The 16,855-nt window shown below is 27.1% G+C and overlaps 1 protein-coding gene across 2 annotated transcripts in view; it reads right to left on the reverse strand.

The window, feature by feature from the left end:
• Nucleotides 1-15,266, reverse strand: part of LOC149054852 (neuropeptide Y receptor type 6-like) — a 76,641-nt gene extending 61,375 nt beyond the window's left edge. For both annotated transcript variants that reach the window (XM_089229097.1, XM_089229098.1), the window contains exon 1: nucleotides 15,105-15,266. The gene's annotated coding sequence lies outside the window, so the exon portion shown is untranslated. The remainder of the gene's footprint in view (nucleotides 1-15,104) is intronic.
• Between the last annotated feature and the right edge of the window lie 1,589 nt (nucleotides 15,267-16,855).

The following is a 16,855-nucleotide window of genomic DNA, read 5'->3' on the forward strand; positions in this document are numbered from 1 at the left end:
ATGTTGTACCTTCATCTTAAATTTTAATCAAAAATTAGAGATCTAATTGATTACCTTCGATTACCTTGGAAACACATTGAATCAATAATGATAAGAGACAAAACGATAACAGTGCTCCAAATGAAAAATAGCATCTACTCCTGAATGAAGAAAATGATCGAATTGTAACCGGTTAGCCACGGATTCTAAATTAAATAACCTAATTAAAGTCCACTGCCATTAAAGAGTTATTATTAACTTATTAACAGCATATAATGCAATAATAACCCGTTCATCATGACATGCTGATTGCAAATAACTTAGGAGAATTTTGAAAATAATTAATGTGGCTTGTGATTATATATAATAATAATAATCTAAAGGAAGGGGAAAAATGAGTTTCATACGACTGCTTATATGAATCTAGTGTAAATTAATATACAGAAATAGAAAAATCCAGTAATAATATTCGTTGACAAAATACTATTATGATTAATACGAGTACATATTATACTTAAGTTGACTAGTTATAATACAATAATTCAATAAATTAAAAATGTTTAAATTAATTACAATAGTTATAGGCTCATACTTATTTTATATTAATTTTTTTCAGCAATTATAATAATTGATAAAAAAATTGATTTAATGCTGCATGGTAATCATTTCAATAGAAATAGAACACTACACACTTGAATAAGATGGGATTTTTTTTAAACATTAATTTTTTTTCTTAATTTTACTAACATTGTTATTTTGTATTTGTTCGATTTTTAGTTCAAAGTATAATGAAATAAAATATGATAAAGATATTTAACTTTATAACGCATTATTCAAGGCTATACAATATTACAGCTTAATGGAATCGGATTTTATTATGTAGTGTACAATGTACATAATACTAACTAATTTTGCAAACGCTTCCACGAATAAAAAAAATATGAATATAAATTCATTTTATATTTTTAGATATGTATTTTATTTTTTATTGTACCTTTCTTTTTTAGAATTAATTATTGCTTTATTTGAATTTATTTTTATTTATTATTATTAATGGTGTGGTATATCGAAATAGTACAAATTGGCTTTTATACACAGACGTCACATACATAAAAATTAACATTGAAGACGAGTGAATAAATTATTATTTTTTTTTATCTTAAGCAAAATAGGTATATTTGGAGCAGTAGCAGTTAAGTTTGGAATAATCAGGTTGAACATTTGCGTTCCATTTACATCGATTATGTACGTATATAATCTATCATTTGAATTCATTGTGCATTTGTGCAGTTTTTGAGTTTATATTTTGCAGTAAGTAAAACACAAACGTCAAAATTTCTGAAGAGAAAAATTTTAACGGAGGTTACCTGGATACAACGCCGAAAAAATTGAAAAATTAGTAAATTACGCTTACCAGCTTACCCTCCCATACTCTTGACACGAAATTCGGTGGTACCAACCAAATGTGAAAAATAATTATATTTTTCTCAAACCGGTCACTTTAAGTGTGTTTCGCTTGAAACCTGTGCATCTGTTATATATTATTACTATTTTCAAAAGTGGAAATTAATTAATTAATTTGTTTTCCAATCGATTTATAAATTTCACTAGTTTAATTGACAGTTTAAATAACTTAGCTTTTCTCAGTTGATTTAAAAATAATCGACCAAGTTAAAAAAATTTAAAATTTTTCGTTTATAATTAAATATTAATATAAAATTTAAAATAATCCAATAGTTAGATTTTTCTATTATTTACTTTGGTTGAATAATTTTATATATAATATAAACTGTATTACATTATTAGATTATATGAGCAATATGACATAAAATATACACAATAATAATCATGTGTTTGTAGTATAAGTGTATACTATAAATAAGTAATAACATTTAATTGTCAATGAGAAAAATAGAGCCGACCACCAGATTCTGAAAATTTGAAAAAAAAAAATTCTAAAAATAACTCGAAAACTAAAATATCGTATAAAATATATAGTTATAGTTGACGTACACCTTACATGTTATAAATGTTATAATAGTATTGTGCTGTTCTATACTAGTAGACAATATCGAGAATTATACGGCAATCGCATCTAAGGCTGGAGCTATACATAACGAATTCACGTGACGAATTCGTTTAATAGTTTCGCCGTAATTTTACAAATATTTACCATATTTTTTATACAATTAGTGCAATAATAGATTATAGTTCCTAAGTCTGGTTAGACTATATTCGAGGCGTTTTTGTCTTTCACGCCATATCGAATTATACTATACTCATCAGCAAGAATAATATAATTACAGTGGCGATATGCTGATGGTAATGTACGCCATCTATATAATATTGTATGAGATCCATTTATTTTTATTAAAATACAAAGCGGCGTTAATGCAAGATAATAATTAATATTTAATATTTATAATATTTTGTACGATTGTTTCACTATTTTACCCCAAAGGTTTACCTGAATTTATCGAACTTATGGTATACGAATATTGTTTACACAGTGCACACATATTATAATATACGATAAATTCTAAATAATCGTCGCAGATACATATAGTCGCTATATCTACAACAAATGCTGTGGGCTATGTATAATGTATATATAACTAATATGCAACCAACCTTAACGAGTCGACCCACTCGTAAAATCCTGGAAACTGCCGATGTGTTTCGTCGAGCCGGCAGTGCATATTATATTATTATGCATATTATAGAGGTTTGTCTAAAACACGTTTTGCCAAAATTTCTTCGCAATTTAATAACACTTAATAATATTACGCACTCGTGAAGTGTGAAAACTATTCATTGTTCAAACGAAAATCATCGAAAATCCGAAGACCAACGCAAAATCGCAAGATGGAAGTGGAAAGAGCGAAACGGCAACGACCACGGTTGTGGTGTCGAGACAATCAGTCTTACCACAACAGAAAAATATTTCGGTTATCCCATTCGTCATGAGCTTACATATTATTTATTAAATATCATCATAGGCGGTACTAAACCCTCTTGGCAGGGGGGGGGGTAATACATATTTTAACTATATATTATATTAGACTACATTTTTAACAATATTTTTTTTTTTTGCAACTGAAAAACTGAAATATGTATTATTAAAAAAATATCATTAATTTGTCATACATATTTTATTATATTATAGCTCTAAGCTGGCCTCAAGGTCTACATTATAACATGCTAGTTCGCCTGTTCTATAAACACAGACAAAATGTTATCTAAACGTTCTTGCAACATGGCACTTCTAAGTTTGGTTATGTTAAATTTTGAAAATGATATTTCACATGAACAAGTCGTCACAGGAATAATGTTATATCATACATTTTACACCCTGCACAAATTGATATAGACGGTACTGCGGTAATGGTTGTCACCCAGGCCAGCTCCCGACCGTGGTTACCGGTGGAATACCGCAAGCTTACCTATATAGAATCAATCTACTTTGGAATACTCGCAGACAGAAGCGTTCGGAAAGTTGCCACCAACACATTTATTTAGTATTGGTGAAATACGTCATACGACAAGATTCGAAATCCACGCAGCCCAACTGCGGTAAACATGGCGTAGGCGATCTTCTATACTATTATATCATCTACTTGTTTGCAGTACCTATACTCGTGACGACCAGGTAACTTTTATACTCTCATCCGTTGGTCGGACTTAATTTGATTTTACACTGCACCGCTTCGTGCCGTGAAATGTTACCGTGTTCTGTTGGGTTAAATCGCACGATGAGATGTGCTATTATAAATTCAAAATTGTACATAATTTCTAATACGAATGCCATGATGTCTACACGAATAATGTAGGGACGTCATTTCAGTTTTTTTTCCAGGTGTATAAACTTTTAGGCGCAAACTTATGTAAATATTCTTTCCTTCCCTTTTATAATTCTAATTGAAATTATTTATAACAACTATTGCATTTTTTAAATAACTAGCAATTCAAAGAATTAAAAGTTTCTAACATAATATAAGCAATCATTACAGAAACAAGCTAAAGCCATTTAACTATTATTTGAAAAAAAGGCAAATAAGGTATAATTAATAATTAAATACTCTTTAATTCCAAAATTAAACATAATTTATACAAAACATCAAAATATTAGTTATTTTAAAAATTTAAATAAGCGGACATCAATGGGTTTTAATGTGTGCAAAAATATTTACAGCCTCTTGTAAATCAATATTATACTTGCTTCTTCATTCTCAACTATATACAATTATCATTATACCATTTAATCTTTCGTTGCCCATGGTGGTTAGTGAATATGTTTTTACTCTTTTGAGGGATAAAAAAATCTTTCATTTGAAGCAGTAGACATTGGTTATATTTTTATTATAGAAATCATATCAGTTATAACGGCGCATTAGAGTATTAATGGCGGGCCAATTGCTAACATTTTATAAGTTGGTGGTGCCGCTGCACACCCAGCCACCCCCCAAATGACGCCCCTGGAATAATACCTAAAAATTGAATTCATCAGATTTTTGACGTGTGATTACTAATTTTATGGTATACTATACATATTGTATATGTATAAGGCTACAGGGGTATCACAGCTTAAAAAATATACAAGACACGCGGAGAGTGATGTGAACACGACTTTCTTAATCAAGTCGTCGAGACCGTTTTCTTCGCGTCGCGTAGATACACCTCCACCGACAGTTTCTCAATTTCACAATTTTTCTCGTCCACGAATGCATACGTCTTATGTGACGAAATTCAGGACGTGAATTTTGATCAATTTAACTAATTTTTCACCCATTACCGTCTGAAAGCGCTTACTATTTATTATTATACAGTGTGTTGCAGTGATGAAAGTCTTGATCACCTCCGAAATGACAAGGCTTATGTTAGCTGTTTTTCCAGCTTTGCACGTTGGGACGCACAGACCCAGAACGATCAGTGATAACCTATATATTATTATTCACAGGTATGTTATAACTTATAAGAAAAAACTTTCCATACACTTCCTAACCTTTTTTATAGTTATAAATATTCAAGAATTTATTGAATTTTAATATTGTAGTATGAATAGATACTGCAGGGTAGTTTGGAATATCGGAGAAACATATCTGTAAGATAATTGCGGAACTCGTTGAGTGTCGATTTTTAGTTAGGTAAGACTTATAATATATACCTATAGTGTAATTTTATTAAATGTCGAGTACTCGAGTATATATTTTTAAGTCAGCGATACATAACATATGCACATTTTGATGTAATATAACTGTAGGTAATGCGCAAGCGTGCCTTTATGTTACTCGAGCCAACCGATAATTATCGGTATTCTGACAAACATCAAAGGATGTTGAAGTGCGATCGTTGCTCAAGTATATGTCCGTTGCATGACTGACATGTATTTCAAATTGTACACCACAACGTACAATACAAATATAATATGAAATAAATTATATAAAATTAAATAATTGAAGCATTAGCAATTGTATATAAATTCTTGATCATTTTATGATTATTCTGTGTAGTTGAGACAATTGGTTTTATTAGAATGTTATGAATTTATAAAATGTATTTTTTCTTTTTTCCTTTATTTTTTTGCTCTTTCATTGGCATATCTACACATTGTACTTATTTCTTTAAAAGCTTTATTTAATATCGTCTTTTTTTTCTCAAAATTGTTTTTAAACTCTCTCTTTTTATAACACAAACTTAGATTTTTATAGAGAGAATCGAAAAAAGAATAATTCTAATATATTATATATTATATTATAACAGTTTATTTAAATTCATATTGATTGTGATTGTTAAATTTAATGCATGTGTGTTGTTTTATTGAATCGTGTATTTACTTTTTGTAACTGGCAATATTTAAAAAAATTGGTAAATAATTCAGTATCTAACTAAACCAAACTCATTCTGTCCAATTGGAAATATTTATTTATACTATAACCTAACCTGTAGGTATAATAAGGTATTGGATAATTCCAATTGCAGTTTGAAATCTTATAGTTTTATTATTATAAACACAAATATGAATATAAACATAAATTTTAAGTAATATTATTCAGTCTAAATGGATCTCCATAAATCATTTGAACGGATTATAAGTTTTTTTATATTGTTCCTAATGAATCCTACCCGTTGTCTCTCTCAAACTAATGATACAAAACAATATTTTTCGCACTTAAATTCATTAAAAATATTAGAACTTTTTAAATGTTCATATATTATAGCTTATACTATAATATTCTATGCTTTAGAATATTAATGGCTTGTACAAAAAACTCGGTGATCACTACAAAAGTCTAAATTTATGGTTAAATCGAATTTAATATAAAAAAAAAATAATAATAATAATAAATTCCGCCAAAATTCCTTGTAAGTATTAAATATCAGTGGAATTTCCGAGCCGTAGTTGAATGACTATAACACTATCATCAAAATTAAATTTTAAAATAAGCTTTACTTTAGACTTTTAAAGTGTTCAACAACAAATATTGCTCAATTGCTATAATATTAAAAGCATTTTGGTATACTTAGTTACAGATTATTGTCTTGTTAAACAATACGTTCAATATTTTATGTTATATTTAAACAAAGAAATACCGATTAATAATTATTTACATGTGTTTTAAAATAAGATTTTATCATACAATTAGAACGTAATTTTTATAAAATAACGAGGCATTCCAATACAATTATACTTGTACTTTTTATTACTTATGTTACTTATTCAAATATATCATCGTATTGAATAGATGATTTTAGAGAAAATGTAGTAAATAAAAAAATCAATTTTTATTTGACATAATACACTCATTGTATTTATTTATAGTTGCTAATATTTTCATAATCAATATCTTATTTTCATATTATATGAATTCTTAAACGTTTTTCTACAAGTCATTTAAAATACCTAGTATGAAAAATATTGTTTCTGCATAAATCGTTTTTAAGTAATGTAGTACTAATAATCATAATACTAATATGAGTACGTATATTAAAAAAAAATAAAAATAAAAAATATTGATATTGATATTGATTTATTCCACGATTCGAGAAATGAAAGACAACTTATTTAATATAACCCAAAATAAACGCTGTTATAATATTTAATATAACATACGAATATGGTTTGTGAGTACACATTATAATATTTTATACTGTTACAATTAAATATTCAAAACACAAGTTTCGTTTAAATATATTGATATAACTATATAACATTAAAAAAAGTTTTATGAAAGGGTGAAAATATAAGGACCACTTCTAACTCCATAAAAATAAATTTCTTATATTCCTATTAATTTATAGATACTTTGAATCAATTTATAAGGATATTGGTCGAACTTATTTATTAGCCCAGTTAGCGTGATAAATGAGATAGATGCCATAAATAAAATAGTTTTAATTTTATATCTGTTCTGTTCATATTGTTAATTAATTTAATTGCACAGATTAATAATATATATGTAGGTAGGTATATGAATAAATGGGTATATTGAGCGCTCGTTGTATTTTGTTTTTGGCGAATGTAAGTTCGCTCTTATTGTTAGTGCATTTAAATTATTTATATTGACAAGTAAAGCATGGTCAACAATCATTTAGAATAATTTTTTTTCTTTTAAATCTAGAATTTGGCTCAATATACTATACCAGATATATACTATAGTACTATACAATAAGCCAAAATAATTGTGTGCATTATTGATTAAATTTAGTAGATACATAAATTAAGAATGATAGTTTTCTTTTGCACCATAAGTTATATATACTATTAACAGCATATAAATTATAAACTCTAAACTACGTAACAAAAATGTCTTATTTTTATTGCACTCGCCAACCTTTCACTATAATACTGCACACGCATTGTTTACTATGCGATTTGTAAACAAATAACAATTCGAAAATGTAATTTAAAAGTTTTTTCCAAGGTTAAAACGTAGAACGAATAAGCAAGGTAATGATTTCACGATAGGTATCTGTTACTTCATAGTCTATCATCAATGTTTTTACGCATTACTTATAAATATTATTTAGTGTAATCATTAGATTTAATCACAAAAAAATACGAGTAATAAAATTTTTTACACTGAGATATATATGATACCTATATTGGCTGTATTGAAATTTAAAAAATTTAAGTATACCTAACTTAACATTTGTTACAAAACTACAATTAATCTTGTTCTTAACTACAGTATTTTAGATATTAAGGTGTGAATCTCAAAATAATTTTTTTTAGTTTAATATTTTGTTAAACAAAATATGTGTTATTTAAAAACTATATTAACTCGTCGAATTTAATATTTTTTATTCACATTAAATTTCTATGGAAAAACCCGTCGTAATTATGTTTGAGCGTTGCTAAAATAGAAAAGAAAAGGGAGTAAGGACGTTTAAAAAAGAAAATGAGATTATTACAGAACGAATTTTATTTTCTAATTTGGCATACAACGAGTGAAAAGGTGTGGTATCAAAAAATGGGCCTATACCATAATCAAGGGTTGCAATGGTCGTAAACGAAATTAGAGCAATTCTAATGGGAACGGGTCACGCGCCAGTAGAACAACACGTTTTTTAGGTCATAACGAAATTTAATAATCGCGAGAGGGCCTAAATATTCAATAAAGAGTAGGCGATCTTGCGCGTGTGTATTACATAGTGTATGCGTATGTGTATGCACATAGATGTGTGTGTATCTGAATTTATACGACTGATATTATACGGGTCCTCGGGGGGCATTTGGTTATAATTTTTTGTCCAAAGTGCCGAGTAGTTCTTCGCCTCGGCCCTCCTCCACCATGAGCGTATGTGTGTGTTTATAACTACCACCACCCAGTAGGAGTATAATATTATATGGTTGAATGTTGTTTTCAATATAGGTACTGCTGTGAAAAATTTCATCTAATCTGGACTAGCAATCGGTAGAGTATACACATAGAGAGGCGGAGGGCGTAAAATGCTCAACGAGAATAAAATAGTAAATGAAATCACCCCCTTTAGCTGTGATATTTTTTTATATATATTTTTGAATAATAGATATCTACCATAATAAAATACAATAAAGTAATTAAAATTATCACTCTAATTAATACTATTTAATAGATAACATTAAAATATGTTTACTATAAATCTTTATTATCGATTGTGTTTTAAATTATACTTGTTAATGCGTTGTAATTAACCATAAAATTCAATTAAGTTATAAAACTGCTCCAGTAGTGGTGTAAACGTAAAAAATAAATATTTATGTACCTAACTCTCAATAAACGGCTATACCTATAGGAACTAAAAAGTAAAAATCGATTTTATTTTTTTTCGTATGAAACAATTTACCAATGCCTGCAATGTTAATTTTGTTTTTAAATTAACCCATCACCCACCCTTGTGAAAAACGTGCGCATGCGATTTTTTTGTTATTATTTCTCACCTCTTTCGCGTTCTAACAACGCCCGTTCCCTATACGAACCTTCGTACACGTGCTACACTACACCCCTCCCCCCAGTCTAACATAATTGTGAGCTCGGTGACTTATTGTAACCAACATGTTACTAATTTTTCAATATCGGTGACTACAATAATTAAAATCAGAACACTTATCTGTTTCTATAATGTATTATTCAATACGATACATTGAAATAAATACGATCCTATGTCGGTAATAATAATTATTATTAAAGAAAAAAGTATCATATTGAAAAATCGTTTTTTCTAGACTTTTCAGTTATCCCTCTTGATCTACTTCATATCTACAATCCGCTAAATTGTATTCGTGTGCCAAAACATTAATGTAGCAGACATATTTGATTGCACGTTAAATATTTTAGTTAGGTATAGAATACGTATAGATACGAGTATGTTTCTACTAACGCGTGTTTTAATATGTACCTACCTATATTATTTAGTAAATAAGCAAGCTACTTGAAATGTATTTGATATTTAATATTTAATATTTTTTACATTTTTATATTCATTTGGTTTTTGTTCATGCATTTGTAAATTTTTTAATAACAGTAAAATATATTTTATGACATGGCGTCCTGAGTAGGCTATTTAGCTACACGAATGTCGTGATTTTGTTATATTGCCTATCATAATATAATTATATTATGATAATATGATATTGGTTTGATGAATTCCGATACGTAATACAATTATAAAACCTCTAGTCAGACTCAATCGACCATAAATTGTAATACACTTGACGTAAAGTACTTCTGAAGGCACTGAAGGTAGAATAAAATAAAAAAAATATATTATACCTACTACGTACATTTTTAAAACTAATATTTTATCCCATCAAATGATTAAAAATAAATTATTAAATTTTTCTATGTTTTTGAGATATTTTTTAACTTAAAGTTTATGATTTTACTCAAAAGAGAATAAAATAATTTAGTTTTGATTAAAAGTTTATAAAAAAAAATACTCATTTATAGGTATATTTTGTAAGTTAATAATTTAAGTTAATTTGTTTTTATAAATGTATTTATGAATTGTATTAAATTCATTTATTTTTACAACTAGGTAACAAATTTTCAAAAATATTATTGAACAAAATTTAAATTTAATTTATTATATGTTTTGTTATTAGTTTGTATATTAAAAATATAAATACCAATAATGAAAATGAAATGTTGTTTATAGTTTTAATATAATTTTGAACTCGACATTAATAGCGTATTATATAATATATAATATGTTATATTTATAATACTGTTTGAATTATTATAATGAATTTAAAGTAAACAATACATACGTATTATTATATTTAAAATACGATTATTAGTGCATTTTAGTTTCTTCGTTATAAATTTTTAATGGAATTGCTCCTATTCGAGCAATCTTTAAAAAAAGTATAAAGGATATGAGTCTGTAACAAAAAAAATATGTCTGCATCACCACTTCAAAATGTATTTTTATTTTACTTTGCTATAGGTTAGTCATTAAGTAGTTCAATAACTTTTATGTTTAATATGTTTTTCTAACCGTATAACTATATGCATTTATAAACATTAAACATAGTAGGTATATGTTTGGTACCTAACCTAACCTATAGCTGGAAGAGATGACATATTGCAATTATGTTTTTAATATTATAATAATATTATATTAAACTTAAAATTTTTAACTGCGATGTAACAAGTGTTTTATTTTGTATTTGTTTTTATTATTTATAATAATATCATTAATAACGGTTAAATATAAATTAGTTTATCTCTATGATTATAATTTTGCAATATACTTAAATTAATATATTAATAACTATTTGAATAAAAAAACATATAGTATTTAGATTTTTAATTCAGTCTTATGGAGTAGTTAAGTGTTACAACAAATATTTTAATGTAACATTTAAAAAAATCATGATTCCATAACTATAACAAAATGTATTTAGAATAAGAGTACTTCTTTTAAAATACAGCAATTAAGTTGAAGACTTGTTTGAATTACATTGAAAGTGTTAAATATTGAGTTACATATACTACTTACTAGTTGAAACGTACTTTAGAAATTAGAAAAACTTTTTATTACTTTTGACATTGAGGTTAAATTAAATTATAAAATTTAACTTTTTATACTAATTCCAAACCTGAGCGTCAAAAATCACATTATATAATCATGAAAATGGATTTTAATCATCAAAACTACAAACATTTTTACTTCCATTTTAAGTCCAGAGTTTTGTCAAATTGAATAACGTACTTATAATGCATTAGCGTAAAGGTGTTTTTAAGTTATTATGTTTTTGTAGCTCCGTTTTTTATGATTTTCTCAATTTATTAAAGTTGATATAACTTATCGAAATTTCTTTCAACAAAATGTTGATTCACTTGTGTCGTGTTGATGATAACAAGGCGTAACGACGACTTAAACTTTACATAATAAATTGGCAACACATTTATAAATTGTACCTACCTCCATGCGATATGCTGCTCAAGATTATAACAATCACATATAGTGCATTAAATTACTATTCAAATTTTAACATAACAAGAAAAACGGAGTGTAGGCTCTTTATAGTAATACGCCAAACGTGTCATTTTAAATTCATAATTTAATTGGATACAAACTTTCGGCGTACGTTCACGAAACTTATATATGTATATGATATATATAAGATGTTACAAAATATATTTCTTATTTTTACACCTATATTCGTTAAACACGTGACCTAAGTCACTCATCCACGCGTGTATTTTTAGATAGACGTATCTGACATGCAACTAAGCGTACTGTAGCCTATACAAGTTATTAAAGTTATTTAATTATTATATATATATAGTTACCGACAAACCGTCATATTTGTGTGCATTATTCCAGCTAATAATCTGACTAATCATTATTGTGTATATATATAATATATATTTTATGAGGTTAAATTAAATTAATTTGTGGGGCAAATGAGGAGGTGAATAAAAATCTTAATCCGTCGTTTCAAAACTATATGATACATTTCTGGTAATCTGGTATTTTTCGTTAAACGGGAAAATTAACGTATGTGGGCTCACATGATATTATTGAAATTTATTTTCTTTGCCGTCATCTCGTTAACTCGATATTTTGAACAGCAGTTGGTATACGTCACTATATAAAATATTTGGATAAGCTAAAAGATACGCCAAAGGGAAGTACGCATACACACACTCCTACCTTCATCGAAATCGTGTGTGTCATTAATCCCTTGCATCGACAAGCTTTGTGATGTATGTATATGTTTAGTGTATAGTTATATAATATCTTGTATCAAATCACAACAAACGTCAAATCAGAAAACCAATTGATACGGATTTTTACAAGTGCCTACATCATAATATAATATTATTTTTATTCAATTATAATAAAATAAAAAAAGTGTAAACATGAATGTTGGAATGTTTCAAACGGAATTTGTGGCCGATTTTCATTTGTAATGACTGTAATTGTAGACTGTAATAACACTAAGATTACACCTGATAACTTTAATAATCAAAACTGTTTTTAAATTACACTGTATGATTTATGAGTTTGGAGTAGGAATAAAACATATCAAATTATGAATGTATTAGTGATAATCGTTTTATATATATAGGTACTTTATAGTTTCACAATTCTAGTTATTAATTAATTATTTAAAATTAACTAAACTACCTATACCAACTAATATAATCTAGTTATATTTCAATCTCATTTTTTTATATTGTTATTATTGTTATCTATATATTATTATTAATGCTTCATAATTGTGTTAAAAAATATTAATGTTTATAGCCAATAACCTTTGTTGTTGAGGCTTAATTAAAATTTAAAAAAAATTAAAAATTAAAGTTATATTTATAACTCCGTATATTAAATTATAATATGTAAATATACATATTTTATTTATTAACTATTGAAATAAATTATTACTAGAAAAAGTATTAAATTATATTCGTATGTCAATTTTTTTTTTTTGCCTACTATAATGGATTGTGTTGTTTGCTTGTATTACAAAATATATTAAATATAATTTTCATACAGTTAAAAAATCAGTATGTATATTCAATATTATAGTATATTATATTATTTTATGAGATCAATACAAATTTAATTTCAATGAATCAATCCGAAGACTTCACTATCTTCTTTCCTGGTAGGTACACTTGAAATTTATTTTGTGACTGACCACCACAGTATGTTAATAGACATTTCAATTTGATATTTTCGTTAGTTTAATTAAAAATGAAAAGTTAAAGATAAAAGTTTAAAGTAATTTCTTTGTCTAGTTTAGCACAAATTATTCTAGTAATAATATTAAACTTCTTTTATATATGTGCTAGTTTAAATAACAGGACCCAAACTTTAACCCTTTCTGTGTTCTCATGAAATGGAATTCAATGAAATACATGTGTTGAGGATTGTAGGGTAGTATTCTGGTGTTTATTTAATGTTGAAAAATAACTGTATCTATATTGTTTTTCAATCTTATCATTATTTGTCTGTATAATTGTCAAACGTAATTTAATAAAATCTTGATTAATTTTAGGAAAATTTTGAAATATTTATAAATAAACTTACTTGAATATTTCTGATGACCTTTTTATCATTAATATTAAAAATGTACCTATATTTAATAAAAATAATTTAAATATATAAAAAAGGAATAACAAAGTTTCTCATCTTTCGTGATATTTTTATTCGTCTATTTAATATCTTTATCGAAGACCTATATTACGTTAAGCTACATTCACAAATTCTAAACAAACTTCTACAGTGATTTAAATTTAGAACAATCAATTTTGAGAGAGAGCAACACATAATAGTCTTAAACGAAAGTTTCCAAAAACCCTTAATGCATACAACCATAAAACACATAAACTTTTGTTTTGTTATGAAGACTGACTTTACTTCTCAAACACAAATTTCAATGTATACATATTAAATATAACTACATTTATAAATTATAATACATGCTGTATTCATAATCAACCAACTATCGAAATCGAATACTTCCATCACACATCTGAATACATACTACCTGTAACTAAGATAACAAATCATTCTAACACAGACCTATAGATGCAAAATTCACGATTTATAATCGTTCGCATATAACATTAATTAGGTACATTATTTTCTATGTGTGTACAATATAATTTATAATGCTGTTTATAAAATTACTAATAGGTATAAAATTATATTATGTCTCATACAAGAGTTATTTTTAAATTTATCATTAAATTTTTAATTTTTTCACTATCCATAAACCACGAGTATAGTCTGCATACCAGTAGATATCAATAAAATATAAAAAATTAAATTAAATCAAATATCATGTAATTAAATATCACATATAATATTATATTAGTATAATATTATACTATAATATTAATATTATAATAATACAGGAACTATAATGAGTTATTTTAATATCTACAGGAGGCTTCAAGACAGGACTTGAGATTAATGTGAAAATCCAATAAAGATAAAAAAAATACGTATTTTTAGTTTTTACCTAATACGGTACTTTAGATTAGCGAAACACGCAAATATCACCAGCCAGATAGCGACGATGGGCCACCATTATGGGTATATAAAATAAATAATTGATGTTACGAAAATTTCAAAAATACTATATAAGACAATATGCGTTGTAATCATATGTATATACTCACAGGAGGATGCAAAGTGTCACAGCTCTTAAATACCGTTATCTGGTTGAAAATGAGACATGTAACATGCGGACGGCGCGAATCGGATATGCGTCGTGGTTACGAGCGATTACGGTGCGCTTTTCACGAACATTTTCCTTGTCGCGGTGTATGGGGACAACTGAAAAGCCGCGCGGCACACGATACTCGGTCAGCGTACCATGGCGATGCATTTTGCGCCCCCGCGGCATCGAGAACGCAAGCGTAGTAATCATCTCAAACGCCGTCGACCCTCCATGGTTTTACCATTTGGTCTTTAAAAAAAACCTGCAGGTAGGCGCGAAAAGCGAATAGTTACGAAAAAAGTTTTATTTTTATTTATTAAAGCATCTGGCGTGTGCAAATTTGATGACATAAAAAAAAACAAGTTTAAAGAGTTATTAAATTGCACCACCAAGACATATTTAATATATATATATATATATATATATATATACTGATTTTTTTTTAACGCATCAGTATTTTACAGATAAATGTTATAAATATTTAAAATTAGTATATATGGGAGGTGATTCATTAGTAATTTTTTAATGAAGTAACACCAATCATAATTGTGGTTAAAACTAAATATCAATTAAAGTTACTGTGTTATGCATCACTGTATTATACTTCCAAACCAACTCTGTAAGTCTGTGGCGGAAAAGCATGCCAAACTAGCCATATCCAGTAAAGTTGCAACCATTCTTGACATAATTCTTTACGACGACTTTAAATCCCACATCAATTCACTCCTTCGTAAAAAAATGGCATCTCTCCTGGAATAGTATGACTAATAAACTAAATAGGATAAAAACACATCATTTAGATGGGACCCAAATATAACACGAAAAGAAGAGATTATTGATAATAGGCCCATCAGACTCGCCCACGGATTCCTTATGGCAAAAGAAGATCACCCTATATGCCAAGCATGCAGTTATCATCTCACTGTGAAACACATAATGACAATAATAATTAAAATGTATTTTTTGTTTACAATAATAAGAAATTACCTATGCTGTTTTAAATTTAAACTAACGTTTAATCTCCTCATGTGAGTAATATGCACAGTAATGCAGTAATTGTACATAGCGATCAGAAGGCGATTATTTTGGTTACGATTTAATTTCATCGTTCTCGTTCAACAGACATTATAGTTATTCAAAGGAATAGGTCTCGAACTTGGTCTGTGAAAAAAAAGTTTGATTTCAAATCCAAGGATTCGAGTTAGTGAATCTGTGCCTTAGGGTATGAAATTTCTGGATGCGGCACTGTACGTATAACTCTAGTGATGAGCGATAGAAAGACGTTAAAATATATTCTAACCAAGCACATAAAACTATAGGATCAATAACTTAGTCTTAATTTACAAAAATGTATATGTTTATTTAGTTACCGTATACGTGAATCAAGTAAATTTATTCATATATTAATTCGAGTTATCGAATATTAAACATTAATCAAACAATAATTCTTAGTTATTCTGTGATTAGGTTATTATAAGTAATTTGTTTAAAAGAATTGTTATTTTTTTAATCTACAAAAGCTAACAGAATCTATTAAAATAGTCACAAAAATTTAAATAGAATTACACTTTAATATAGTAGTATTATGTATTATTATAATACTATTATATTATTACTACAAGTTTCAACACTAATAACCCGTGGCGTAATCAGAGGGTGCAGTGTAGCCACAAAGTAGTTGTACATAAATACACACTTTTAGATAAATTT

The sequence above is a fragment of the Diuraphis noxia genome, unplaced genomic scaffold, assembly GCF_037042655.1.
Source record: "Diuraphis noxia isolate RWA-SAM2 unplaced genomic scaffold, SU_Dnox_SAM2 contig0005, whole genome shotgun sequence".
NCBI lineage: Eukaryota > Metazoa > Arthropoda > Insecta > Hemiptera > Aphididae > Diuraphis > Diuraphis noxia.